This window comes from Pezoporus wallicus, unplaced genomic scaffold (assembly GCF_028554395.1).
Source record: "Pezoporus wallicus isolate ANWC-B61680 ecotype Strahan unplaced genomic scaffold, APGP_CSIRO_Pwel_v1 contig_4191, whole genome shotgun sequence".
Taxonomy (NCBI): Eukaryota; Metazoa; Chordata; class Aves; order Psittaciformes; family Psittacidae; genus Pezoporus; species Pezoporus wallicus.
The window spans coordinates 1,978,301-2,005,783 of NW_026641383.1; the positions used below are offsets into that span (position 1 = coordinate 1,978,301).

The 27,483-nt window shown below is 43.7% G+C and overlaps 1 long non-coding RNA gene across 2 annotated transcripts in view; it reads right to left on the reverse strand.

Annotated features, from left to right (window-relative positions):
* LOC130606816 (uncharacterized) overlaps positions 1-27,483 on the reverse strand; it is a 38,086-nt gene that overhangs the window by 8,184 nt on the left and 2,419 nt on the right. Inside the window, exon 2 of one of the 2 annotated variants that reach the window (XR_008974071.1) lies at positions 27,300-27,400. This is a non-coding gene — a long non-coding RNA (uncharacterized LOC130606816). Of the gene's footprint in view, positions 1-605; positions 720-27,299; positions 27,401-27,483 lie in introns of those variants that run through there. The other variant, XR_008974073.1, reaches the window with a different exon arrangement.

Below are 27,483 nucleotides of genomic sequence, written 5' to 3' on the forward strand. Positions count from 1 at the left end.
TAATATTTATCTCCAGGCTTGCAAGGACAGACATTTTTAATATGCTTCTGTTGCATTAATAAAAAGATTTAAAAAAGCCCCTCTTCTGCAGTTACAAGAGTTTCTTTATAGCTGTGAGGATATTAAATAACATCTTTGTTACTGAGAAACAAAATTATTTGCTTTATGTTTGAACTATTTATGGGTCTGAGTTCATTGACGTCTATGAAGGAAAATCCTCCTTCACCCTCCCAGGGAAGGGCAGTGGATTCAACCTGAAGCCAGCTCTGTCTGGCTGGTCCTTTATTAGAAGCACATTGCTCAGTTAAATTTAGGTATTTTTAATGGGGTTTTGTTGTTGTTGTTTGTCTGTTTGTGTTAGTGGGAATTAAAGCATTGCAAGTTTATGCTTCCTGCGTTTCGAGAGTATCTGCCTTTGACCATCCACCTTAAGCAAGCACCGTGAGCAGATTGGCTTGCATGCCACTGATAGCTGCCTGCCTCCAGCACGCTTTCTCCTCATCAAAATCCCCAGGTTCATTAGAAACAGTTACTCATTTAAGAGGTCAAACTAAACCAGACACAAACAGACCAAAGCATTTACATTAGGACTATGTCAGACTCACGGCAGGAGAGGTTCTCCCTGGTTATTCTTGAAATCCAAAGCTTTCCCAAGCTTGTTAGTGGCTCCCACGAGGTATCCTTCCCCCTCTCAAGCAGAACATACTTCTTTTTAAACCTCAAACTCCCGTGGACTAAATTTATGCCGTATTTCATCTTTTTTTCCTGCTTTCTTTTTATCTCTCTTTCAGCTGGGTTTGACTCATCATGAGTTCACAGCTGTTGAATGCAAGGCGGTGTGGCTAGGGATGGGGTTCAAAAGTGCTGCCTGGACCAGTTATTGCCCAGCCCATCCAGGCTCTGGGCTGCACCATTACTTAATCCACCCTGGCCCTACAGGCCAGGTAGCCCTGTCCTGCTTGGGAATGCTGTTTTGCCTCTTTGGCATTTATAGCATCTTTGATGTTGTTCAATGCTCTACAGGCACTGGGTTCGGTAGCTTTACTTTTCTGTACACGCCCAAGCCCCCTGACTTTATTGATGCCATTTATGTTGAAATGATTAGGTGGGATTTGCTGGTTGCTCATCAAGAGATTGGGTTGAAATGAGTCCCCTGGTGCAGAGGAGCTACTACAGCAGGGTGAAGGGCAAAAGCTTGCTACCGTCTGTTGATCAGCCCCTTCCCACTGCCTTTCCACTTGCGGTATCTTTGGGAGCAGAAGATTTCTTTCTCTTTCCAAACAGAAACTTGGGATGTAGCCTCTGACCAAACATTAATTTTTTTCTGTTTTAAATGTGCAAGTTATCTTAAAGTTTCATTTTATTAAGAACATCCACAATAGCTCTTTTCTTCCCTCTTTTCTTCTGTTTCCATTTTGCTAATTAAAAATGCTGTACAAGGACTAGTATTGAGCTATAGAAATGAAAGGTCAATACATGAACAACTCTTCATTTGTAAATAATACAGCTCTGTAATCAATTATCTCATTTTCACAGAAGACATATTAATCTAAAAGCAAAGGATGGAGACATTTAGAAGATGTACAGAGGGGATCTTTAAATGTTAAATGTTCTTTAGCATGTGCTAAATAAAGGTTTGGCAGAGTGAAAATGTAGTGCACAGCACTGACACTCCAGGGAGAGCCTTTAGGTCAAGTGATTTGTACCTTCAAAATAGTTCTCCATAGCACTGTAAAGCCTCTCTGTTGGTAGCAGTGAGATGGGTTAGCGTCATTTAGGATGATAACTGTAGCAGGGAAAAATACTCAAAAATTTAAGAAAGGTCAGCTGCTAAAAGAAAAAAGAGTGTATTTTAATAGGTGAATCAGCCCTTTTCTCACTGTTATTTGCTTTCCATGAGCAGTGGAAAGGGAGTTTTCTGCCCCTCCTTTTCCATAAAAACAGACTTCTGGACTGGAGCTGAGACACCTATGTGAGAAGCTGTGTGGCCAAGTGCCCTCAGTACCTGGGTCACAGGGAGGGAATCACTGCTCTGGGTAATACAGCATCCCACCGGAGCCGACATGGGTTTCTTTCCTCTTCCATGGGTCACAATGGGAATCCACTAAAGGTTTTAAAGGTAGAACAGTTCCTGAGTGTTGGAGATCTTGTACACGACTCATAAACATGTTAGGGGAAATTACAGGAAAATGCATTCCCCAACCTAAAAACAGCTTAAGCTTTCCATCAAATGGAAAGAAAAGGCTATTGCCAGCTCTGCTGGGAGCTGGGTCACTTCATATGCTTGTTTACTGAATTTGACAATGTGGAGATGGTAGAAGTGGGATGAATGTAATTTCATTTTCATTTTTGCCTGTTTGCGTTGCATTTGCTCTATGTCAGTCCCGCGCTCACCCCGGATTGCCAGCTTTAGAACTTCTATTGAACATATGTTGGGACTTACGGGGAAAAAGCCCCACCCCACCCTCCCCAACTCTCCCCACCCCCAGTTCTCACCAGTCAGTTGATCTCATACCATCCCCTGCGTTGACCTCCTCTGTCCATCGCTGGGTGGGAGGAGCACGGAGCAGGGCCCATGGGTAGAGCCCCACCAATGCGAGCCCTTGTGCGAGGGGAGGGTCTCCCTCCCGCTCCCCTCTGTCACAGTCCTCTCTCCCCTGCTCCCACACCTCCCATCAGCCAAACCCATTGCCTACCAGGAGAAAGCTAGCCCCTCCCCCCCCCCCTTCCCCCCCCCCAACTAAACCAAAGACAAAAAAAAGCCCACAAATGGAAAATGGGAATTGTTTTCAGCAGGCTTCACAAGCCAAACCACCTCCCGGGGGGCCAGGGAGTGCCCTCCCACAGGGGAAACTTAGGGAGGTGATAGCCCTATGGGCATCAGTGGGGTTAAGGTTGGCTTCAATGTTTTGCCTCACTCCCCTCCATAGTCTTATTGTTTGTCACAAACAGAAATGCACCCTTGGCACAGGATGATTTAGCAAGGCATCATCCCAACTCCTTCCCAGCCGGCCGGGGGGGACTGGGGCAAAGAACCAGGACCACCAACACCAGCAGTGCAAAGGAGGGTGGGCAAGCCGTGGTGTAGGGATCTCCACTGCCTTTTCTCTTCTGCCTGACAGCAAGGGTGAATGTCTGCAACGGCAAAATCCTCACAAAAGTCTTGTTTTGGCTTGTGCGGCAGGAGCGCTGGTTGTGGAATTGGCATTGCTGAAGGAATGGCAGGCTGGCGAAGCGGCGAGCCAGGAGCCCTGTCTGCATCGCAGCAGATACTGCAGTGACGCACGAAGTTATTCGCTTCTTCTTTAAAAATGAACCTTAGGTTAGGATGGAAAAAAAAGATCCCTAAACCTAAATATTTCCAGGTTTGCTCACCCCCATGGGTTCAGAGCACGCTAGAGCTGCTTGACCCACAGGAACTTTCAAAGCGCTCCGCGAGCCTCCGTGCCAAAACAAATGTTACTTTACCATCAAGTAGGCAGGAGAATGAAAGCTGTAAGATGTGTGAGTGAGAAAAAAGGAGCCAAACAGGAAAACCCCTTTCTTCTGATTTTAAAATCCTGGATGATCAAGTCTGTTCTGCTCGCTCTGATGTAATCATTTTGCAGATACCCAAATACACATCCTGCCATGGAAAGTGCTCTCCCTTTGATTCCAGGAAAATCCTTTCTAATTCTCTTTAAATGTTCCAGGGCTTTTTGAAATGATTGCTGTCAATGCCAACCAAATGCTTTAGATGTCTCTTTTTTTTTCTTTTTTGCCTGTCTTTAAATACTTGCCTTATTTTTATGCAGCCCAGTTACCGCTGTACAGTGAAAAAGTACCTAGAAAAGAGATCTGGTTTGCTTTAGCCTTTATACCATATAGAGTTAGACACTTTAACCTTTCTATTTACTTAGTTGCTTTAATATGATTTCTGTAACCCCTCTACTTTATTTGTTTCCATATAACTTCTTAAATATTTATAACACAGTAGCCCATACACATCCTATATGACAGACTTTTACTACATTAGGCTTGCCATAGCTATCTAGTAAATCATAAGTCACATTCCCCCTTAAAGTTCAAAACCAGGGTTGTTCAGGTGAACTTGGACTGAGTTTGTGAGGGACCAGCTCAAAAAAACCTGAGTTGGTTAAAACAATAGATAGATTTGTTTAACCAGAAAATAATATCTCCCCTAAGGCACTAGCTCTGCAGTATTTACCATGGCTAGGAACACTGCTGGATGGTGTGCTACTCAATCCGTGCTCTTCAGTTGCTCTGAGGTGGGTATGTGACCACAATTCAGAGTGATACCTCTTCCAGTCCAGTTTTAAGAAGGCCATGAGGTGGGCCTTCAAGAATCACAAAACGCTCTCCAAATCCATGAGATTAAAGAAGAGCACCATTTGGGGAATCTTTGGGATATGATATTCCTCTTTTTTTTTTTTTAGTTTTTAGGATTTTAATTTTTTTAACCAGTCATTTAGGGATTATTTTACATTTTCCTGGATTCCTTTTAATTACAAGATGTCAGAAGCAGAATCTAGAAGAAAACCACCAACACACATGTGACTTATAAGAGAGCCCTGATGTCTGCTATATAGTTGGACATTTCACCTTGCAGTCAGACATAAAATTTTACAGGTAAATAAAATACATTGAGCATATTTATTTTTCAACCCCCTAGATATTTTATTCAGTGCTTTTTGGATCTTACCAGATTTCACTGCAGGCCAGTATTGCTTCTTCATGCTGTCTGAATGAATGGTGTCCCAAATTGGACAGAAGGGATTAAGGCTTATCCATACCATGCCTCACCATCACCCCTGGGTCTGGTACAGGAAGTCCAGGGCTGTGGGTACTGGTGACCTTGCTTGTGCCAAGGCAAGGCCAACAGCTCCTGAAGCCATGAGGATGGTGCTGCTGTTACTTCCACTGCTATTTCTCCATTCAGTCCACCCCTTGCTGAGCCATGGCTGTGCATCACTTCTCCCCAGCATGAGCCCTCATCGCTTGCTGCTGCTCCAGTGCCCCACATACCCCATCCCAGCACGATGTGAGGTGCCCAGCTCTGAAAAAAAGCCTTCCCTGGATAGTCCACCCTGCCTCAGTGGGGCTGCCTTGATTGAGGGTGAGATCTCTAGCGCCTGATCCCTTCTGTCCTTGGGTAGGTTTGCACACACATGTGCTGGGTTCCCAGCCCTGGTGTCAAGTTTAGAAAGAAAAACTTCTTCCAAGCTTCCTTCCCAATGGGATCATTTCTGCAGCTAATGTTCCTTCATGCACTGTCTGCTGTGCTGCTATTAAAGCACAGCTTGCCGACAACTGGGGAAGAAATACGCTCCCCACATTGCAATGCTTCCTCTACCCAGCTCAGCATCAGGAACCAGGCAACTGGGGTGGAGGGTGGCTGCCTCTCACCCTCCTTCCTCCAGATAAACTTTCCCTCTAGAATGAAAAATGGTCATTTGTGTTTCAGCAGACCATAAAAACCCCGTTTGAAAACTTTTCAAGCCTTTTCCAAGTTGGAACCGCCTTGAAAGACTTCAGACCACATTGCCATATGCGCTGGTGGCATATGGTTTAATGCACGCTATGCTGCTGCTCCTCCACTGCCGCTGCCTTCCCCTCCCATGACAGGACCAGCAACGCTGCAAGGATGTATTTGCTATAGGATGCTCCTTGACATCTTCTTACATTTTCTCCGGTTCAAAGCTGCTGCTTTCTCCAGTCGTTTGCCATGGTTATGCTCCCAACAAGCTGGTGGATGCTGCCTGCACCTCCAGGTACACACAACTCAACACCCACAGAAACAAGTGTCCTCTCTCCCACCATAACATGTTTCTTCCTCCTTTTCCAACAACCTCCACAGGAAACATTTCAAAGCAAACAAAATGAGTACTCTGCTTCAGCTGGAAAGTTTTACTTCATTTCTTTGTTTTGAACCAAAACTTCTTGGATATTTGTTTTTTTTCCCTCCTCTTTCTTCTTGCTTTCAAACAGAACGAGCCATCCATGTTTCCTTTTTTTTTTTCTTATTTTTAACTTCTTATTCCTCTCCTTCTCCACTCTCCTTCCTTTCCCTAGTTCCCTTAATTTTACCCTGCCTTTCCCAGTCTGGAAAAAACAAGTATGAAATGATATGAAGCTCTGTAATTGCCTCTCTCTGTGATTTCAAAAATAAAACCAAGACTAATTGAAAAAGATGATGAAACACTTTATTTGAGAGGAAGGCAGGGGGAATAATTTTCCTCATCTCAAAAATCCTTGCTTGGCTCTAGGGTTGGGATTTTTTGCTTCCACAGTTAATTTTCAGAGATATTAAAAGACACTGAGCTGTCTGTCCAAAGTGTGCCTGCTCCAGTTTCATCATTTAGGCTGCAAAACACTGGGACTTCATGGCACTGATGTCCCCAGGACCGTGGCTGTCACAAAAGCCTATGTCACGATGACATCTGTGTGGACCAGGCAACATGAAAGTGCCAGTATACATTATACAGTATGGGTATAGATAGACACAGAGAAGCTGCATGTTAAGTGCTTTCATCTGCCCTCAGTTTTTGCATTTCATCTGCTACAGGTGTCAAAACAGGGGCAAGTTTTGAAGGGAGGATTTGAAGAGAGGAGCAATAGCTTCACAGAACCAGACAGCTTTTTGCAGAAGGCAGCAGTGATGGCTTTTGCTTGGGCACTGCAGGCAAGAGGTGTTACTTGGCCTTCAAAAGAGATGCTTTTTTGGGCTGTCCTAGGCTTTCCTTCCAAAAAGTTCTCCTCCTCTGTGGCCTGCTTTTAATGGAGATTTTTGTTTAACCAGAATCCCAAGGGTTTGCTGCAAGATGGTTCTGATGGAAAATTTCTAGCCTGCACCTGGCATAGAGGTTGTCACTGGGGAGCACCTGGGCAGCACACCCTCAGACACCAAAAGCCAAGAGGATGCTGGCCTTGGGAGACAACGCTGCCAGGCTTTCATTGCGCTGTGTTGCACGCCTTTCCCCAAACAGTGCCACAATGTCATGGGTGAAGCCTTGAAAAAGAGCATCCTTGTTTTCTTTTTCCTTTTCATCATCTAACATCTGTAACATCACACAGAAACTGCAGACAGCAGATCAGCTCCCCACATTTTTGCTGTGAGCTGCCCGAACGCTGCACACAAACAGCCCATGAGCATACAAGACATTTATATCCAAGAAATTTAACACAATATCGATCTGAGAGAAATCTGTGCCTTGCAAGTGCACTTGTTCAGGTAAGTAATGTATGCAGATACAGTCAAGCTGTGAAAAAGAATAAAGATTATGAGCATTAATAATGATAACAACAAACCACCACCACCAAAAATCCTCATCAGCTGGACATCGGGTGAAATGATACCAGACAAGTCTTGTCTACAGGGAGATTGTCTTTGAGGCATGATTTCTATTGAAGTTAAGGTTGAAATCTGTGTGCTTTGTCCAAGCCATATAACAGTTTTATTTAGGAGATACCTTTGACTGTACCTCAGCTGGCCCTGAGTGCCATGGGTGTTAGCGAGATCTCAACAATGATCACAGGACAGGGTCCAAGGCTGGGATGTACCATGGGGAAGGCGAGTTGGCAGCAGGTCACAAAGCTCTTGGAGGAGCAAAAATTCCCTCATCTGGCTTCAGCATGCTTGCTCCAGCCAAGGAGTAGCACAATGGCACTGCTTCAGGTAATCAGCAACAGGAGAAACCCAGAAACCAAACATTCGTGTTGAAAAGGCAAGCAGGACACTTCTCCCACCTTCACCTTACTGGCTATGGAAAGCCATTAACGAGGGGGCTATGTCCCAGATATGTCTTTCTCCACTCATAACGAATACGCTTTTTTGCACTCATAAACCCAGTACTTCAGCAGTTAAACTAATAAGAAGACATTAAAAACGTCTTTCCAAGGTTGTGTCTCAGAGGTTAAGGACTTGTTGATACACTCACGTCTCACACATGAACCTTGCTGCTCATGTTCTGCACCAACACTGAAGTGCACTATGTGAAGCTCTCCTGACTCTTTTCCTCCTCCCCTTCCCTCCCTCCCTCCTCCTTCTTTTAATAATTTGGTTTGGGAAAGAAGGAAGGTGGGCGATCTTTCACCTCACTGAATTGTCACAATGTGTGGTCATGACATTGCTGCCTGCTGCAGGCTCATGGTCCCATCAGATGTCCTGGGATTGAGACCTATAAGAAGTTCTGAAGCATATTTACCTCCAGCTTTTTGCTGCAACAGGTCATCTTTGTGTTATCCTGCTCACTGTTAATATATGGCACTGCTCTTGAACCTGACTGGAGCACAGATTTCCATGGCGTAACACACAAAGAATAAACAGGCACTCTCTGTTTTCAAAACCTTCAGAAAAGGCAGCTCCTATGGGATGAATGTCTCTTTATTTTCCATATACCAATCTACCCTCTTTTTCATGCCGCCAGTGTACTTTCCTCTTCTATATCTTATGCACCCCCACTAAAAAATGACAATGAGAGAGGGTCTATATGGGTAATGCATCACTCCTTTAAAATTTATCAGCTCTGAGGTTAAAAAAAAGCCTTTTTTTTCCCTACTAAAAGGGATTTTTATATCCAAAGACACAAAGGTAATACCCACTGCATTGTAGCTTCAATCTTTTTTCTTTTTCTTCCCCCAACAATGGTGAAAAGATGTGATTTTTACAAGCGAATAGGAAGAAAAAGCCTGAACACACCCTGGGAACATGTTTAAGAAGTTGATTTATGTTTCATGCTGAGCCTTACACCTGCAGTTCAAGCAAAACTCAACTTTGCCGCCCCACAGAGTCTAGTTTATTAGGTATCAAGGAGTCACAAGAAGCCATGTAATTAAAACTGTAATTAACTGGAAAAGGAAAGTGCCACCTGAGTTTTGAGAGGCTGTCAATTTTATTTCCATTACAGCTCTCCTTCTGCTTCTTTTGTCTATAGAGTGGTTTTTTTTTCACCTCATCTTGATAAGGAAAAACAAACTTGTTTTTTTTTTAAATTTTTTTACTAACTAAAGAAGCACCAAATTCTCTTAGGTCTTTACTCTTGGGAAAAAAATCAAACCGCTCAGTTTTGAGCTCGGATGCAGGTTTCTCACAGCGGCATTTGCAGCTGTGTTTGCCAACAGGTGTCAAGTGTGGTCCAAGGCAGAAAAAAGCCCTGAAATGTCCTACTGGCGGAGGGTCAGATGAGTTCAAAGCCCATTTTAACAAAACATAATCAATGCCCTTTAAAAGGGGGATCGGCGGTGCCTTGTTAAAATGCATGACCTTGCTGTGGCGGGCAAGCCAAGCGCCAGGCGTCCCTGGATCCAGCACGTCCCTCCGAAGGCTGCTGGATGCTGCCAGAGACCACCACAGTATTCCTGCGGGCAGGACAAGGCCACACGCAGCAAGACAAAAACACGTCTGGGAGAAATACGAGGTGACGTGAGGAACCTTGTCAACCAGAGGAATGAGAAGCCAAAAGGGGCCCAATCCCCTGGCCAAAGGAATAAATCTCCCATGGATTTGGGTGGAACGTGCTGCCAGCCCTGTCCTGTCTCTACCTAGTGCATCCACCAGGAAGAATTTCCCTGGGGATCAGAAAGTGGTGCCAGAATAAAGAGACAGTTATTTCATAAGATTTAAAGAAGCAAAGGCTTAGGTAAACAACTGAGGAAAGAAAGTCATAGTAATACACAGTTAAAGACAATCACCTAAAAGGGTAAAATAAGAACAAAGACAGGATCTATCTTAAAAGTCATTACAAGGGAGATTTATGAACATATATATAACTTTTGTAGAGGAAATGTTTGTCTTAGGCCAGTGTATGAAAAGGAGATTGACATTCTTCCTTCTCCATTTAACCGGGGACAGAAGTCCATCAAGTGAAGTACCAGCCTTGAGAATGAAAGTTATTACTGCAAAAAGCAATTTTCCTTTGGTGCCACTCTGATAGGCTTGGGTTTCTTTTTCCCCACCTTGCCCCAGCTTGCAAGGCAGAGGTCTCAGGACCCTCTGGGTTTGAAGGCAGATCCTGATCAATGCTAATTTGGGGAAGTGAGCTGGAGGTACCCACAGCAGATGATACAGAGGGCTCAGCTTCTTATACAGCTACAAGTCAGCAGGGGCACCCCCTGACCATCTGTGGTCTATAAATTACAGTAACACCGGCACACACTGCTTGTAAATCACCAATGAACAGGCTTTACCTTATGACACACTGCATGAACCCTGTTGGATATTCCAATAAACTCCCATAAACCATCCGATATAAACTCTGGATTATGTTTCTTTGGGGGGCAGGAGAAAAAACCTGGACTTTTCTGCACTTGCACAAACTTCTTATGGGTGAAATGAAGATGCACCCTGAGCTGTGTGGTGCATTTATATATCAAGTTTTCTTATGCAACAGATTTGCCACCCTCGCCATCATTATTATCATATATATTTCACTTTCCAAGAGTGCATCGGCCTCGAGGTAAATGAGGTCGTTGCTCTCCTGAACAAAAAAAAGACAACAGTCACTTCAAAAATGCTATTTAACCACTTTACAGAGGGTATGGCTGGCTTGAGGTCATGGGTTAGCTCTTCTTGCTCCTACAGAAGCAAAGGACACATATGAGACACTCCTGTTAACAGCCTATGCTCAGTGCAGCAAGAATACTATTTCCACCACCTCTGCATGATGAGGGCTAGAGCTGAAGCTTGCTACCTCTAGAAGGACAGGCCATACAATAAGAGCTCCTCACTTGCTTCTTTCTCCCTGTGAAATTGCTCTTTTACCCTGGTCTGGCAATGGGGTGGAAGGTTCAGTGGTTTGACACACCATCAGATCTCCCCATGAGACACACTCCTGCCAGCCAGCTTGGTTTGGATGGGTTTTACCTGCCGTGATGTTTCATGGAGGCCATGTCTGCAAGGAGATGCTATCAGCAGTCTTGGCATGTGGCCATGTGCTCCTCAGCCCATTGCTGCTTGGGGCTACAGACACTGCTCCTTCAAACTTCTTCCCCAAACCCATCAAAGGACTGCTATTGACAATTATGTTAGTAAACCCTATGCCTAGCCTGTCATCTGGCCAAAAAAATGTTCAGTAAAATAAATTATTCAGATTGTGGGGTGTATACCATGTAAACAATGTGAGAAATGTTATTTGACAAGCTTTTTTGATGACCATGAACAAATGTGGGCTGTAGTGCAGACAGCCATCAATGGCTGCCTCATGACTCCTTTGCAAGTTCCTTAACTGAATCTGAAATCCCAGCCCCTCTCAGAAGGCAGTAGGAGCAATGCAGTCCTCTTAGTCACGCACATATAAGCCTTCTAAGACATTATTTGTATCTTGGTTTCTTAAGACTGTAGCGGCTGGCTTATCACACTCTGTGTGGACGGATGGGTGTGTGGGTACACGCCTGCATCAACACATGCTTTTAAACCCAAGGGGTGACTGCAGACAAACTGGACAGATATTCCCACCTCATGGAGACAGGGAGCCAAGGCAACATAGCTGCCTCCTGTGGTGACAATGTGATGACAGGGTGCTGGGACAACTAGTCTGCCTCATGTTTTGCCAAGAAAGGTTGGACCAGATGACCCTTGAGGTCCCTTCCAACCTGGGATTCTAAGATTCTATGATTCTGTGAACCCAATAATCTGTAGACACCAGAGAATCCAACTCTGTAAGAGTAATCCACGGGAAAACATCCTGCCCTGCTCCCTCTGGTTGTGAGTGTCCAATTAATTAATAGTCATTAATACTGCTCCTTTTTTTTTAATTACATCCCAGCTGTGAGATACACACCAGAAAACATTTAGTCTAATCACAAAACTCAGTAAAAGCAGTGACTATGCTCTCTAGAGGTACCAGGACCACCAGCCTTTCATGATCCCAGTGTTGCCCACCAATGCTGCACCTGACTGAAACACTGAACAGTCTCAGGAGCAATTTTTATATCACCAGAAATGCACATTCAAAGTATTTATGAATCTAGGTTGAGGCTGTCTAGCTAGTTTAGCTTCAGGCAAAAGTAGTGAATAAAGTCAAATCAATTTTTTATCTATTTAATTCAAAAGAAATCCCAACTATTTGAATGTTAATTTAAATTTTCCTGGCAAAACCAAATGAAACCAAACCAAAGCAAACCAAAAAAGTAGGATAGTTTAAAATATATAGATGTGAGCTCAGACAAATGCCTTGTGATTTTGGGGGAGGGAATTCTTGCTTCGTAAACTTTCTAAACCGGAGCTAACATACAAGGAGCATCTTTGCAGCACTTTTCCATCCAGCAGGTGAACTCAAACCCCAGTTTGTCACAGTGAGGCAGTGGGAAGCCCCAGATGATGTATGGACATCATAGCACTGGGGCTTTCGTGAGCTCACCCATGAAAATCCCCCTATATGCCAGTTGTTTGGCTCTACCTTTCTACTGCCCTCTCCATCCATTGCTTTCTGTGTACTCCGACAAGAAGTGATAGTGCTATTTCTGTTTTTTAACAAGATTTGGAAAGCATTCAAGTGCCTGACTAAGTGGTTGGAAACAAGGAAGCAGAAGGATGTTTTGGCATCCTGCGATGTGTGCATGAAGAGCATAGACACAAACACATTGAGCACACATACTGTAAAACACGATTACAAGGAGAGTACGAACTAATAAAAGCCTATTAAAACATCATGGATGCTATTGCTGCTCGCGTGCACGCCTATGTATTAAAATAACAAATATTTCATGTGACCGTGCAGTTTGAACATGACTGATCACAGATATAACTTTCAGCAACCTTTAAATACATAATGCCATCCTGTAATTAATGTAGCCTATCCTGAAATTTGAGGGATTTATTGACACGGGCACAAACATTTGCAAATAACCTGGGGAAGTTCATGACATACCTGCTATCTCAAGGGATTTCCTTTATTTTTGCCCTTTTTTTTTTCCAGCTACCATCAATAAATTCATTCAGAGCCCTTACCACACAATGACAAATGCAGTTGGAAATCCTCAGTAGAAAGGTTGAAGAAAGTATCAACATGGACAAAGAGCCTCATTGTGGTTTTATTTGTTGTGTTCTGAAATATATATAACCACAGCCAAGGGGACTGCTTTTGAGGTCTGCAGTGAAAAAAAAAGCAAAAGACCATAGGCAAAGCAAGCTGCAAAAGGATTTCATCTAATTACTCAGGAAAAAAAAACATGGCCAACCCATTAGCTCCTACCCAAGCACAAGGTAGGCTGCTTCTGCTGACATATTACTTACTGGTTCAGACCAAGCACACGTGTATGGAGAGGTTACATGTTTTATAAGGTCAAATGATACAGCTGGGGGAAAAAATATTTCAATACAGTGCTTTCCTGGAGGAATGAAGGTGTGAACACCCTCAGCTTCAGTTAGTACTGGTTAGTAGGGTGGCCAACGAAGGAGAGATGAATCCCAATGGTGTGTATGTGTTCCTCATGTTCTACAATCACTACAGTTACTAAACTTGGTCATGACCCTTCAAACAGTAAACTTAAAATTTATGCACTGACGAGTAGAAGAAATATCCCATCATGGTCACTGCCCATGGCAGGGGGTTGGAACTAGATGATCTTGAGGTCTCTTCCAACCCAAACCATTCTATGGTACTATGATTTTGCCAGGAGAGGCAAAATATTTCCATACCTGAGGTCTGCACAGTGCCAGGACATGGTCAAAGCATCCAGAGCATCAGATGGCAGATTATTTTGCTGTTACCAAGCTGCATCTAAGTAGGTTAGTGGAGCAGACTGGCACATGCTCCCACTCACTTGATCTTCACATTCCTGCCTGGTTTGTGTGGGACTACGTTATCATCAGGAGGTATTTCTGCCCTTGGGTATGTACATTTGTACACACTTACATACGTGGGGTTAAAGATGCTAAGACAAAAGAATAACATTTGTTTTTGGAAACTGTTAAATTTTTAGCTCTTTATTCTATCTCTCTAGGGCCTAAATTTGAGGTCTGATCTCACATGACAAGTGATCAGTTCGTACAAAAATGATGATTTGTACAAAAAAAGGCCATCAATAGCTGAAAAATTCCCCAAAATGTGCTTCTGAACTACTTGCTTCATTGACATGGAATTCCATTTCAACCAGCAAGCAGAGCCAGAGTGCGGTATGGCTTCGCATAAAATACCAGGGGTGCCTCAGCCCTCTCACAGGCTTCTCCATCCCTCCCACCCACTCCCCACTGTACTGCATCGAGTCCCTCAATGTCCCCTCACACTTTACTTTCCTACATCATCAAGCACTTCCAATAAAGCAGTTTCTCCAACTCAATGCCCACTAGACTCTGCTTCAGTAAACTAAGGCTTTATTTTTTTTGGGGAAAATAGCCATTTTAGGTTCTATCATGCTGTGATTGCTACCATCTGTAGGGAGAGAGAAGGTAGACACCATCTAAATGTAAAAGGGCATTTTTCCCCTCCAAGACAGAGGAGGAAGAAATTGTGCATCAGGAACACCAGTGCTCCTTGCTGACTCATGTTTGGCTGTGGTAGGGATGGGGTGACAAACCGAAACAGGCATCCCTCATACCATGAGTGGCAGGAGGGTTCCCAGCTGCCCCAGGGGGAACTGGGGAACTGTGCTGACGCCAAGAGGTTGGGAAGGGTTTATCCCACCAGCAAGAAGTTCTCCCTAAAAATGTGCACAGGGAGCTTCCACAGGAAGCATCCAGGTAGAGATTTTCCACATCTCAAGGGGAAACTAGTTGAAATGGAATAAAAAATGGAGTTTAGCTTCTCACCTTCTCCCACTGCTTTTATGTGCTTTCAGTGTTTATTTCAGTATATTTACAGATATTGGTGGAAAATAACATTGAGTCAAAATCCACCTCTCAAACTTGTTCAGGTGCCCAGCTTCAGAATGCTTTCAAGGTGGAGCAGAGTGCCAGGGTGTGAGCTGAGGCTGCAATCTGAGAGGACCAACAGCAAATGGGATCCACCAAATTAGTGTCCTCCCTTCTTAATGCTTTTACGGGAAAAATGGTTGTGGGCTTATTTTTTTCTTGACAGGATCATGGATAAAACTGATGCTGCTGCAGGGAACAGAAAAAAGACCAGCTGAACAAAACCGGCAATGGGCATTTCTGTTGCAGGAAAGCCCAACACCTTGCCCGTTAGGAGCGGAGCTCCTTTCTCCATGCCAGCTTTCTTCCAGCCTCAGTCCCTACAGTGCCCAGAAGGGCCTGTCGTGCCGTCGCTGAAGGACCGAAGTTGTCAGCTGCAAGGATGAAGAATCTGAGGTTGGCTGTCGGAGCACTTCGAACTCAGGAGGGGTTTGGAGGAATGCAGGCTGGGGTTACATAAAACACTGACTCATGCTGAGAAATCACGAGTTTTGAAAGATTCAGCTGAGGAACGAGCAAAACCTCAAGCTGCATGTCGCTTACAAGTCAACAGGAACCGGTGGATGCTGGGGACCTCTGAAAATCAGGCCTTGGCATGGGGCTTTTTTGAAGTCCTTCCACTGCTCCAAGGAGGAACTGAGAGCCACGTATGTCTGTCAAGGGTCAAAACACGGCCCTTCATTATTTCAAGGAAAAGCAGGCATTTTGCTTTACCCATTGGAAAGAACTGCTTACGATGCAGTAAAACAGAAGTTATATTTTTTTGTCTTTTTTTTTTCTTTCACTACTGTGTATGATACTGAAAAGTCTGTCATGCAAAATATTTACTTTCTGTGGATATCCGAGTGTGCAAACGTTTGTGGTTTTGTCTATCGGGCAAAAACAGTTGTGGATTTTTGGCAGTCTGAGCCAGTCTATGGTTTCTGTGAACACCTGGATGCGGTTCTTCCCAGGGCTTTACGTGTTACTCAAATCTCACGTCCCATTATACAGGTAATCTGTGTGCTGTGAAGATGGTGTGTGCAAGGGGTACATATGCAAAAGCAGGACAAGACTGAAGACGTCACACCATGCGTTAGAAGCACTGACCAAAACCATTTGCACTTTGATATTTAAATGAGACTTCTGAAATCCATGCTCAGAGACATATGCAAGTAGTTGATTTTTGGATCCCTTACAATTTTTCTCTCTCCTCTTATTTACAGTAGGTACTCAGCATCTCACACACGAAAAAAAAGCAGTTAAATTATTCAAGTGCTTAAATAAAGATATGGTTGCCTGCCTGTTTGTCCCAATTTGAGAAACTGTTGCCTGCTTTTAGGTTTTATTTCTTTTCCCTCAATCACAGTCTCTCTCCCCCAAACACGCTGATGGAAAAATGAAGATGTACAGATGGACTGTTCATTTTCAGTCAGGTTGCTGTGTAAATATGGCATCGGGAAAAGAAGAGTGTTAGAAACACAGATGTACGCAAGGCATCCCAACCATCACATTTGGGCTGCCTCTGCATCACTCAAGTATGCATCATCCAGCCCAAGCAGAGCCGTATGAGGCCAGAGGGAAATGTAGCTAATGGAGAACAAACTATTGGTAAATCGCATGCCTTTCAACCTTGCACAACGGGATAAAATAAATATGGATTAGTGCTGGGGTCGAAGTTTTTATTATGTGAAGTACTAGATGTGCAAGTGCAGGAGTTTCTGACTTAAAAAAGTAGTACTAACTGTATGAAACACATATACAGATGCATATATATGTACATAAAATATTTATATATATATATATTTTAATTCGTTTTGTTTTGCAGAGCTCCCTTCAACATGGTCCCAGCTAATTTCTCAGCCTCGGCATTGCAATTGCTAACAATTTAATCACCTTATAAACTTCTGCAGTGACTAACACCACATCTATGCTTTTGGCACAACACGGTCAGAAGTTGTTTTAGCAACAGCGGTATGTAAAGCAGACACACTATTTGTGAGGCTCAGAGCCCTTAAAAATCATTCCTTTCTCTCTGGGCTATCGACATTCCTGAGTGCTCACGATGCAGCTGCCGAGCCGCTGGACAGCCCACATATGGCCGTGCACTGAACAATAGCGACTCGCTGTTGTTCTTGTTAGATGCATCACCATATGTGTTTATTAGAAACAGCAATAAAACGATGACGGGCTTCTTCAGCTATCCCCACTGCTTGGGGAAAAGAAAAGCAAGGGAATAACTAGGATGAAACCAGAGGGTTCTCCCCAGCTCTGGGGGAGCGGCATGGTTGGATGGTGCAGTCCCACGCTTCAAGGGAGCATGGTTGTTTATTTATCGGCAACATTGCCAAATTGATACTTCTCCTTTAAAAGGACACTGAATCTAAGTCCCCTCTCATTCCTTCTTATCACTGGAAACCTGGAAAAACTGAATCTTGAAAGTGTTGGCATTCAAAGTCCTCTTCCACCAGGGCTCACCTGTGTAAATCCTTCCCTGAGTCATGCAGGAGAAACCTCCCAGCATTTCCAGGAGCTCTGGATCAGGACGACACTTGGCATGTACTTCCATCAAGCACAACCAGCTACTGCGGGATCACCTTCAGCCTGGGGCTGCCTTAAAACAACTTCCAAATTACAGAAATTTGGGCTGGAGACGCAGCATTTTTCAGATGAAGGGGTTGAGGTGGGCACAAGGAGCCCAAAGCAAACACAGAAAGGGTTTAAGGCTGTTTTGCCATTAGGGTAAAAGGCAAGGGAGAAACGAGTGCCAGTGAAAGGGTGTTCAAAGTTGAAAGAGGAGATAACCTAAGACAGTCAAATTGAATATCTGAATCCTCACATGCTCCAAATCCTGTATAATTTCCCTCTACTTCCATAATTCAGTATATTTTAAAGCAAAAAGAGAAGAAAAAGAAACTTTGAGAGCAAACCCAGCAGAGTTAAGTAATATGATGTATCTAAATACGTAATTTTGATATCCCTGCTTATAAGCTGTCTTGAGGCATGTGAAAATCACTGGGATTGAGTACTTACAGCCAAAGGCAGATGCGAGCCTCTGCATACAGGATCTATATTTTCTCATGTTCAAATCTTGAGAATAAATAGTTCCCATCTTGCTGTCTTTTTGTGACCAAAATAACAAACCTTAGCCCTATAAAAAACAAAACAACAAACACAAGCAAAATCAGTTTTAAAAATGAATCTGTGACGCTGGTTGTATTGGTTTTACTGCAACCTTCTAACTGTAGTAAGAATGCCATTTCCACTCTTCCTTCACTTCTTTTTTACTTCCTACCCATAAAAGTAAACAATTCAAGACAATGTTTTACATCCTTGAAAAGTTCCCAAAACAGGATTTTCCACTGAGGCTGCAACTCCCTGGGCTTGCATTTTTTTTCCTTTCCTTTATTTTCTGTAGCACAAATCAATTTTACAACTATACCAAAACTGTGATGCTAAATTCTGTTATCTTTAATTATATTGCTAACAGACTTCGACAGAACTGTGTAGTTACTTAGACCTCAGCAGAGCCTTTGCCTTATTCCCCTATCTGCATGCAAGCTACTTTTTACAGGCTATTGTTTTCTCCCCACAAATATCCAAACTACTTTTCGTTTTCTGAATGAACCCATCCACTACTCCTCCACTTATCAGCTTGGAAATGTTGCTGTATTGGTTTCACACAGTTTGATAACTTCATTTTGAATGGATCTTTGTCTTGGCTTATTTTGTCAGAAGTAGCTCTTTTTCAACAAGCACCTTTAATTCTGTTTCCTTTCAGTTATCGTCTCCTGAAATATCAACATGTTAAAAATAAACTGTTTACACCTTCTGAAGGGCAACAGTGGATCAGGCAACTTTTATTGTACTTCTTGTTTATTATCAGCAATCCCCATCCTGCACCCACAAAGGACAATCAGGGCTTTACCACTGAGTGAAATAAAAGCAGGATGAGACCATATGGTTCTTGTTAAATGAGCCTCATCTTCCTATTGTTAATGCTTATCTCCAAAATAAAGTATTTCTGCAGAAAGCATATTCCCATAGCATGTTCTCTTTCCAATGACCAGCTGGTTGCCAGTTTGTTATTTGCACTGCAGTAGACCACTTTCATCTATGTCTATTCCAGTCCAAGAACACCATTTGTACATTGTCCAACTTGGAAATGTTAATCTGACACCATTGGTCATGGGCCTTTAGACTTCAAGTGGCAAACTTCCAGCTAGCTGCCAGTTGAGTATTTACACTGGAATCTTTCTTAGCCCAGAAATAAACTGTTTGTTCACCATAAACATCAGCAACATGCCAGTAATTTCTGTAACACACATGTAGGAAGGTACAGCCCACCGCACTTTGCTGTTGGCTTCTCAATAACGTCCTAAGTAGCTCCTTGGGGAGATGCTGCTTGTCTTGAGCCAAGATAAATGCATCTATTTCTCTCTCCATGCATGTACATAACTTTTATTTACATTCATAGGAGTTACAAATGCATACTGAAAGGCAAGAAGAGGGACCAAAATTAGGATGGTTGGGCAAGGAGTCTGACAGATTCTCCTGGGATCCAGGACTGCCCGTAAAGGCCAAAACACCAGGAAAACCCTAACACAAAAATATCCAGTTGCTTTGGCATCATCCACAGCTCCTTGTGAACAACCATGAGCGCAGCACTTTGGACACCCACTGGGAAACAGGCAACACTGGATGTACTTGAATGCAGCTTTTCAGAAAGTAGAGTGGTGGCAAAATCCTGCAGGATTTTGTGCAGGAGATTGGTATTGCTTCCAGCAATGTAATTTATGCTTCCTAAAAGAATATTATACTTTGGACTTTTTTCAATGAAATAAAAGACGGAGGGAGGGGAGGAGGTTTATGCTGGGTTCTGTGACTTAAGGAATGTTATACAGTGGCAAGAGTATGTTTCATGTACTTTGTTCAACTCTTGTTAAAATAAAACATTTCCTTTCTACATATTTCTTCGGTGACCTGAGGATGGAGGGGCAAAAGAAGGAGTTTAGTGAGTTGAAAATGTAAACCTCAGGAATGGACACCTCTATTGAATAAAAATACCCCAAACTCAACAAAGATGGTTCTCTCTTTTGCTTTTCCTTTTTTTAGTTAGATAATGTACCTGTTGCCTTTAGTGTTACCTTGGTTGTTCCAAGTAAAAGTAAAACCCCAAACCAAATCAGGTTAGAGGAGAACCGACCCTCTTGAAGTACTTCAGCGAAAACTCAAAGGACAATTTGGGGTGTACAGCTGACCTTATTATTCATGGACCTCTCAGCACCTACCTGCGCCTTTAGTTCACATTCCAGCCACTTGCACCCCACAGCCACCAGAAAAATGATGGTCAAAGTGCAAATACCGGCCAGCACGAAAAGCAGGATCCTGCAAATCTGAATTATGTGAACTAAAGGAGGTGCGCATCCCATGTTAGGCTGAACCCTGTGACCCGATGAATACCGCAACCAAACCAGAATGCTGTCCAGGCACAAACTGTGGTAAATGACAGGCTGTAGCCCCTTGTTCCTATATGGACAGCAACAAGAAGCACTTGAGCTTTGGTGGCCCTCACTGACCTGTCTAGGCAATGAAGTGCCCAAACAGTGGCTGCACACAATCTCTCCAAGCCTCCCAGAATCTCCTTCAGAATCCAACATGTTACAGGGAATATTTTCAATGTTAGAGACATGACTTGGAATCTTAAAGGCTGAGATGTTAAAAAAAATTCCCCTTTGCTTGTAGAAGTCATGTAAGAAAAGTGCATTTGCTATCCACTTACGGCAGGACGATGAGACACTCATTGTTGCTAGATACTCCAACACCTTGGGCAAAAAGTAGTGTGAACCCAAGGACTTCTTTTCCCGGTGCTTCTGCATTCAGTGGGATTTCTATGTCAGATGTATCAGTTTTAATTCTGACCTTTGCTAACTGCCCACAGCTTGATTTTTTGCAGCCTCAGCACTCCTTCAATTTGGGAGTATGAAATACATACAAACATGTAACCATCTACTGTGCACCAAAATTTTGATAAACATACATTTTTCTTACCTCACCTAAGGCTCCTCTTGCAATCGAATGAAGGAGAACAAAATATTTTGACATCTCGAAATACATTCTCTTTTCCAGGAGGGCAAATAAATAGACCTGACATAAAATAATGTCATAACAATCAGCAACTGCAACTCGATTCTCCCTGCTGTAACTTGAAACTCGTAAGAGAAGGTTAAAGTAACCCAAGTCTGAATTCCTGGCCACTAAGAAAGCATCAATTCCTTCTGTGTTGGTTCTTTCTGTAAGGCTAATCCTATTTGGGACAACCTCTGAGCTAGGTAAAATAGCAAAGTATTTCCCCAAAATGCTTAAGGAAATTTGATGATTGGAAATCGGCCTCATTGACTACATCTAAGCAATAAGAAACTGGAGCAGGTAAAACTGCAGACTGAGGAAGGTGCTTGGACTCAGAGGGAAGAAGAAAATCAAGCTGCTTTCAGAAGAAGTCTGGTTACCAGGAGAAAACTAGGAATCTACAAAAGGATAACGGGCCTGAGAAGAGTGATGAGAAGACTGGGGAAGAACCCCAGGCTGCCAGAGAGAAAAAATGAGCAATTGAAGAAAGACTCAGAGAACTTACGAAGCGAGGCCTGGGGCTAATCTTTCTGCTAGTTTATTTTTTTCCCCATTTGTTTATTTGCTACAAGTCAGATTTTGGAGCAATTAGTAAAATAGCATGCAAATATTCCCTGTGTGACTGCACATGAATAACTTTAATTTCACTAAACATTTGTCCCATCGTTCCGAAATACATCTGCTGTTTGCATTAAGATAATCTGCTAAAATACTGGGAAGTAAATTACAGTTTTATAAGATATTTATGAAACAACTTCTTATTTGTATATTAAATATCTCTGCCTATCACGGCCTGCTTCGTTGGCTGACGTCTGCCTTCGCTGGGTGCATCCGTGCCCTGTTTCAATTACAGACTGGGCTGAGTACCATCTTGTGGAAAAGCTCCAACTGGCTGGGAATGGCTTGGCATACACTCATTGCAGGCTGAGGGAATAGTATCAGATCTGCCATCAGCATATGACAGAAAAAAACCAACAACCCCAAAACAAAATACAAGATTGCACATGTGCGTAAATTGAGTGGCACTTGCAGAAAATCTGGCATGACACTGCAGGAGTGTGTTTCATTCCTCTCAGCGTGCTGCAAGAAATGCCCTTATGGAGAGACAACAATAAGGCTTGGAGGTTGCACCCAGTCCCTACTTGGTGACCACACACCATATCGGGAAGTAAATTAAAAGCATTTTTCACTGTTTCATCCTCTCAGGGTAGTCCCTTCTCTTTGCAAGCAGGGAAGTCCTAAGTGGTTGGGGAGAAAAGCATTGGTTAGTGTTGCCACAGCCCAGATGAATGTGTAGCCCTGTTCCCAAGTTTTCAAAGGAGATGTGGAAAAGCAGGTCATTCGTCATCTTCCAATAACGTTATTGGGCCAGGATTGGTAATGATAACCCTAAGGGCTGCACTCCGTGGGAGGGAGACAAGGTGGTTCAGAAAGGTGGAGGATGGAAAACAAACAGATCTATGTGCTGAAGGAGCTGGAGGAGATTGCTGCTGTACAGTCAGGGATGAATCTGCACTATCTTCAAGCATGGACAGATTGAGCTCAGGGTTGGCAATGAAACCCTCCTGAGATGCAGATAAACCCTGTATCACTGCCATTGCTTGCTCTAGACAGGATCTGCATTGCTGGCAACATCCAAGCCACTTCAGTTTAATTTAGTTCATGTGTAGCTTTATGAACTTCAGCCACACAGTTACATCTGTGTCCCTCTTAGAACCCAGCCCAGAGTGCACAGGAGTTGCCACAGCCCCACAGACAATGAGTAGTGAGGCTGTGTGAGGTCTATGATGCCATCAAGGAATTTAGTGATCCTCCAACATTTTTCAACTATCTGGGGCCCCGTGGATGGGCACTGGCTGCAGATTCCTTGTCTGGACGCAGAGCATAGCTGGCTTGGAAGATTTTGAGGATTCAGTTCTCTGATTAGCATTGTCTTACTTTACATTCCCTGCAAAGCTGCTCCATCCCTAGTCCAGAGGTTAAAATTGAGTGCCCAGTTTAAAAGTGAGTGGTGTGAATTGAGAAGAGGGAAGAAGAAACCCAAGGCACTGGGGTTTGCGTTTAGATGATCTAAAGTTTGAATGAAGAAGTCTGGGAAAGAAAAGAGGAGACTGAAATACTTTAACACTAGTTATCATCTTAACCCACAAATCCCTCTGGTTGGGTATTAACATTACCTACATGAGGTCAAGCTTGAAAAATAATAAAAGGGTGGTGTAAGCCAGCTTGCCCTCTTCTTGCTTGTGCCCCATGCAGCACCTCTATTGCTGTTGCACGGCCACACACCACACTGGCCAGAGACCCTTGAACTGATGCAACAGGGTGGGGAAGCAAGTAGGGAGGGTGTATGTTGGCATGGATCAGTCCCCAAATACTACAGAAAAATAATGCCAGCCTGGGGCTGGGTGGCTGGGTTCAGGCTGCCTCAGTGAGGTATATCAGTGCCCATGTGCTGTGCTGAGCTCTACTTGCTGCACTGGCTTCACAGAGCCAAGGGCTCTGGCAGGGACCACACCGGCAATTGTGCAATCCTGCTCAGCTGCAGATTTCCTCTGGCACCAGCAGCACAATAGCAGGCCTGTTGGTAAACAGGAATTGTTTCCTTGCCACAATAGGAGTCGGGATGAAATCATTCCCCGATACCAAGCAGCCTCAACGCGCCTCGTCTGCTCCCCACCCTGGTTTAGATGGTAGCGCCTTCCTGCTCCCCCTGGGCCTTGAGTCCCTCATAAAACGACAACACAGTAAAACAAAATAATAATGGAATCCATATAAGGCTTGATGTCTTCATTGCTCAGTAGAAAAAGCACCAAGGGAGCTCTGCCTGAATATGTGCAGCAGGTTCCCAGCATCAGCAAGGATTTTTTAAAAGGAGGAAAGGACATTTTTCAAGCTCTGGATGCCAGTATCCATCTTGCCCATCCTCAGCTCTACACCTCCCATGGAAGGAAACAGGTCATTATGAGAGATGAATCCCTGGGTCTGACAGGTATACATGGAGTTAAGCTCACCTGAACATCTAGGGGCTGTGTGGGAAGGGTGACAAATGCTGACAGCCCCAGCAAGAAGCTTTTGGCTGGGCTGGCCCATTCCCAGCATCCCCCTTCCTGGCATCATCAGGGACCATTGGGCTCTCACAGAACATTTTGCGGTCAGGGTAATTGCATTGTTGTCTTAAAACTGTCGAGGCGTGCCCCTAAATAAAACCAGACCCCAGCCCCACTGCAAGCCCAGCAGCCCCCAGCTCCCTGCGCGTGCGGTCTGACGCACGGCCCCGTCCAGCCTCCCTGCCCTGCTTGCATTTCAGTGCCTTGGTTATTAATGAATTTGTAATTGCATAGGGGGGGGAAAGGTAAACATATGATTTGGGACAAATATATACATGTCATACATATACATATACACACACACACTCATATCTACATGTACTTTTTGGTCAATGGTGTCCTAGAACCCAAAAGCACCATTTAATTATTTGTGTTGGGAGTGCCAAAGGAACCTACCGTTTATTTATACAGTTAAATCAGCTGCAGATGTGTGTGTGCCTTTTCTTTCATTCTTTCTTTCCTTCAATGTTGGCATTTCTGACATTTCCATTATTTTTTTTCCCCTCTCTCATTCAATGGGGGCATCTGAAAAGCATTGGGAAATGACCCGCTGGTCCCTCCCTGATCCTGTCCACAGGGATGGGCATCCCATATTACTCTCACAGGGCTGTGCTTTCCTCCTGCCCCAAAGCAAAGGCTTGACAAATTAAGATCTCAAGCTCCACAAATTGATGGGAAAAGGAAAGTTCCATGCGCCACACAGGCTCAAGAATGCTCCTTTGGTGAAGGAAGCATCGCAGCTGAGACTCCACAGCTCACTGCACCCATGGGCATGCACAAGAGGAACCAAGTGCAGCGGGAAGGAGCCCAGCAAAATTTTGGTCCCTGTGAATAAGCTTCCTCTCTCCATTTTTTAAAGCCCATAGGATACTATGTGACCTCTGCTTTTCATTTTTCAGGGCAGGGAGAATATAGAGCATCTGTCTGAGCTGGGCTGTGGAAAAACCTGGTGCCTTAGAGGGCTCTGCCCAGGCTGTCACTGTGACTTGCTTGCATCAGCCTTGTTTGGTGGTTTAGGTTTACCCCATGAAAACCAGGCTTGGCATTGGCTTTCAGCATTAGGCAGGTGATGCAGCAGAGATGCCTGTTTGATTTTTTTATAATTATTCTAATCATATCTCCCCCCCCCCCCCTTACGATCTTTCTTTTCTTGAATGAAATTCACAGGAGCAAGGTACCAGCCGCTCCAAGCAGCATGCCAGCAACTGCCAGCAGAAATCAGGACAAATATTGCTCTACCCCTTTTGGCAGGAGAAGGCAATCTCTTTCTGTTTTACCTGGAAGACAGTCATCAAGGCTTAGCAGCCCCAGGAAGCAACTTAACACTGTAGCCAGAAAATGCACTTCAGAATCTTTTGGCAGGAGACTGATATTTCCTAGTATCATTCTGGATGCTTAAATGATGTGATAATAACCGTATTAGAAGCATTTAGGACATAGGACTATTAGCAAATGATTCATTTCTAAACTGTCAAACCTACCTAAAGCTGACATTCACATGTTGAAACCCCACTTGCTGTCAGAGGGTGAGAAATGCTGCGGGTGTCGGGTGCTGGCTGCACCCCAGGGGCTGCTCCTGACAACCCTTTCCACCCCACTGAGGCAGCCTGGCCGCTTTTTAAAGCCAAAGACCATCACTCCCAGGACACTTCCAAGCACTACTTGTGGACATCCTCTTGGGTAGCTGGTCACAATACCAGTGAGACAGTCTCTTTCAATTCGCCCATATAGGAGGATAACTTTGCAGCAGTTATCCACTATATTATATGATCTGGCTCATCCAGTATTATCTGAAAAGGTACAATACCTGTAAAACTGTTCCATATAAACATCTGTATATATGCAAAGCCTCAAGATGTACTTAAATATGTATAGTTCTTATATTTTGTTATGTACCTACATTATACAGATTGTTCTTTCTTTTTTAGGTTATCTCATAAAAATGTATAGAAGCCAAGGCATACATACATATGTATGTATGCATACATAGTTATAGTATGTTTATTCAATAATAAGCAATTTGCCTATAAATATATATGTACACATGTATGCATATATATGTACATACCGATATATACACACACATGTATGCATGTATGTGTATCTACTTATCTATACGCACAGGCACATGCTGGGTATATAAAGATGACTGACTACTATACCAGAACACTGTTCTGAGGCAAACTGAGTCCCATGATACAGTCTATGAGGCTTCACAACAGCTCCCAGGCTAGACATGTAAGCAAGACCACTTACACATAACAGCATTTTCCCTCTTACACATTATGAGCCACTTTCATTAAAATTCAACACTTCTTTTAAGAGGCTTTTCTTGCAGCCACTACTCCCAAACTTGGTTTCTCTCCGGCTCTCAGTAAAGCCACCAACTCCTCCTGAGGCAAGGGCAGCATAACCAAACCAGATCTGGTTAGCCAGTATAAAGCACTGATGGCTAGTTTTATTGCCATTGAGCCAGCATACCCAGAAGACCTGAAATATTTACAATTATCTCTAAAACGACTTTTTACATCTTATTCTCTAGGAGATGCATTGCAATGAGCATGCAGGTTTCCTAGCAGTTCACTAAGCCAATTAATCTATGTATTCTTTGTGACTTTTGAATGTACAAACCAGCTTGTCTGATAGCTGATGGTGGCCTTGCTTCACAGTGCTTTGGCACCTCCCCGGCATGCCTCGGAGGCTGCTGAGGAAAGGGGCCTGGACCACAGCGCTGCAAGGCACCGCAGTGCCATTTTGAATGACAATATTTATTCCTGACATTTTGCTACAGGGGAAGGAAAAAAGAAACAAACAAAAAAAAAGGCAAAAAAGCAAAAGCTGGCCGTAATTCAAAGTCTCTGCAAAGTCACTGGGAATCTTCCAGAAGGCTTCAGCGAGAGCAGGATTAGCTCTCCCCATATATACATAAAATTTGTTGTCTTTTGCATATCAAAGTGGTGAAGCCTCTGTTCTCTTCAGCTGTTGCTTTTAAGTGTGCTATAAACGGAGCCTTATCTGTCCAGCAAAAAAAAAAGGCTTTGACAAGGAAGACTAGCTCAGATGCCGAGACAAACTTGGCCACGTTCCCGCAGCAAGAGCAAAACCAATAAAGATATGGGCTGGTCTCTAGATGCTGTCGATAACGTGATTCGGATGACTGTTCAAAAACTCTCACTGTGTCCCTGTTGCTGTTTACACCAATGAACCCTTCGTCATCCCCTTCTCTCCACACTTACCCTCCCTCCCACATGTGCAAGGATGTTGCATTGCAGACAGGGTGCAATGGGCTGAGATGGCTCCGTATTCCTCCCAGTTATAGTAGCAGACACTAAAGAATCTACAAAAGCAAGAAAAATAGAGTTGGAGAAAGGAAAACTTCTCAAGCCTTTGTGCTTATTGAACTGAGCAGCTCCACTCAAC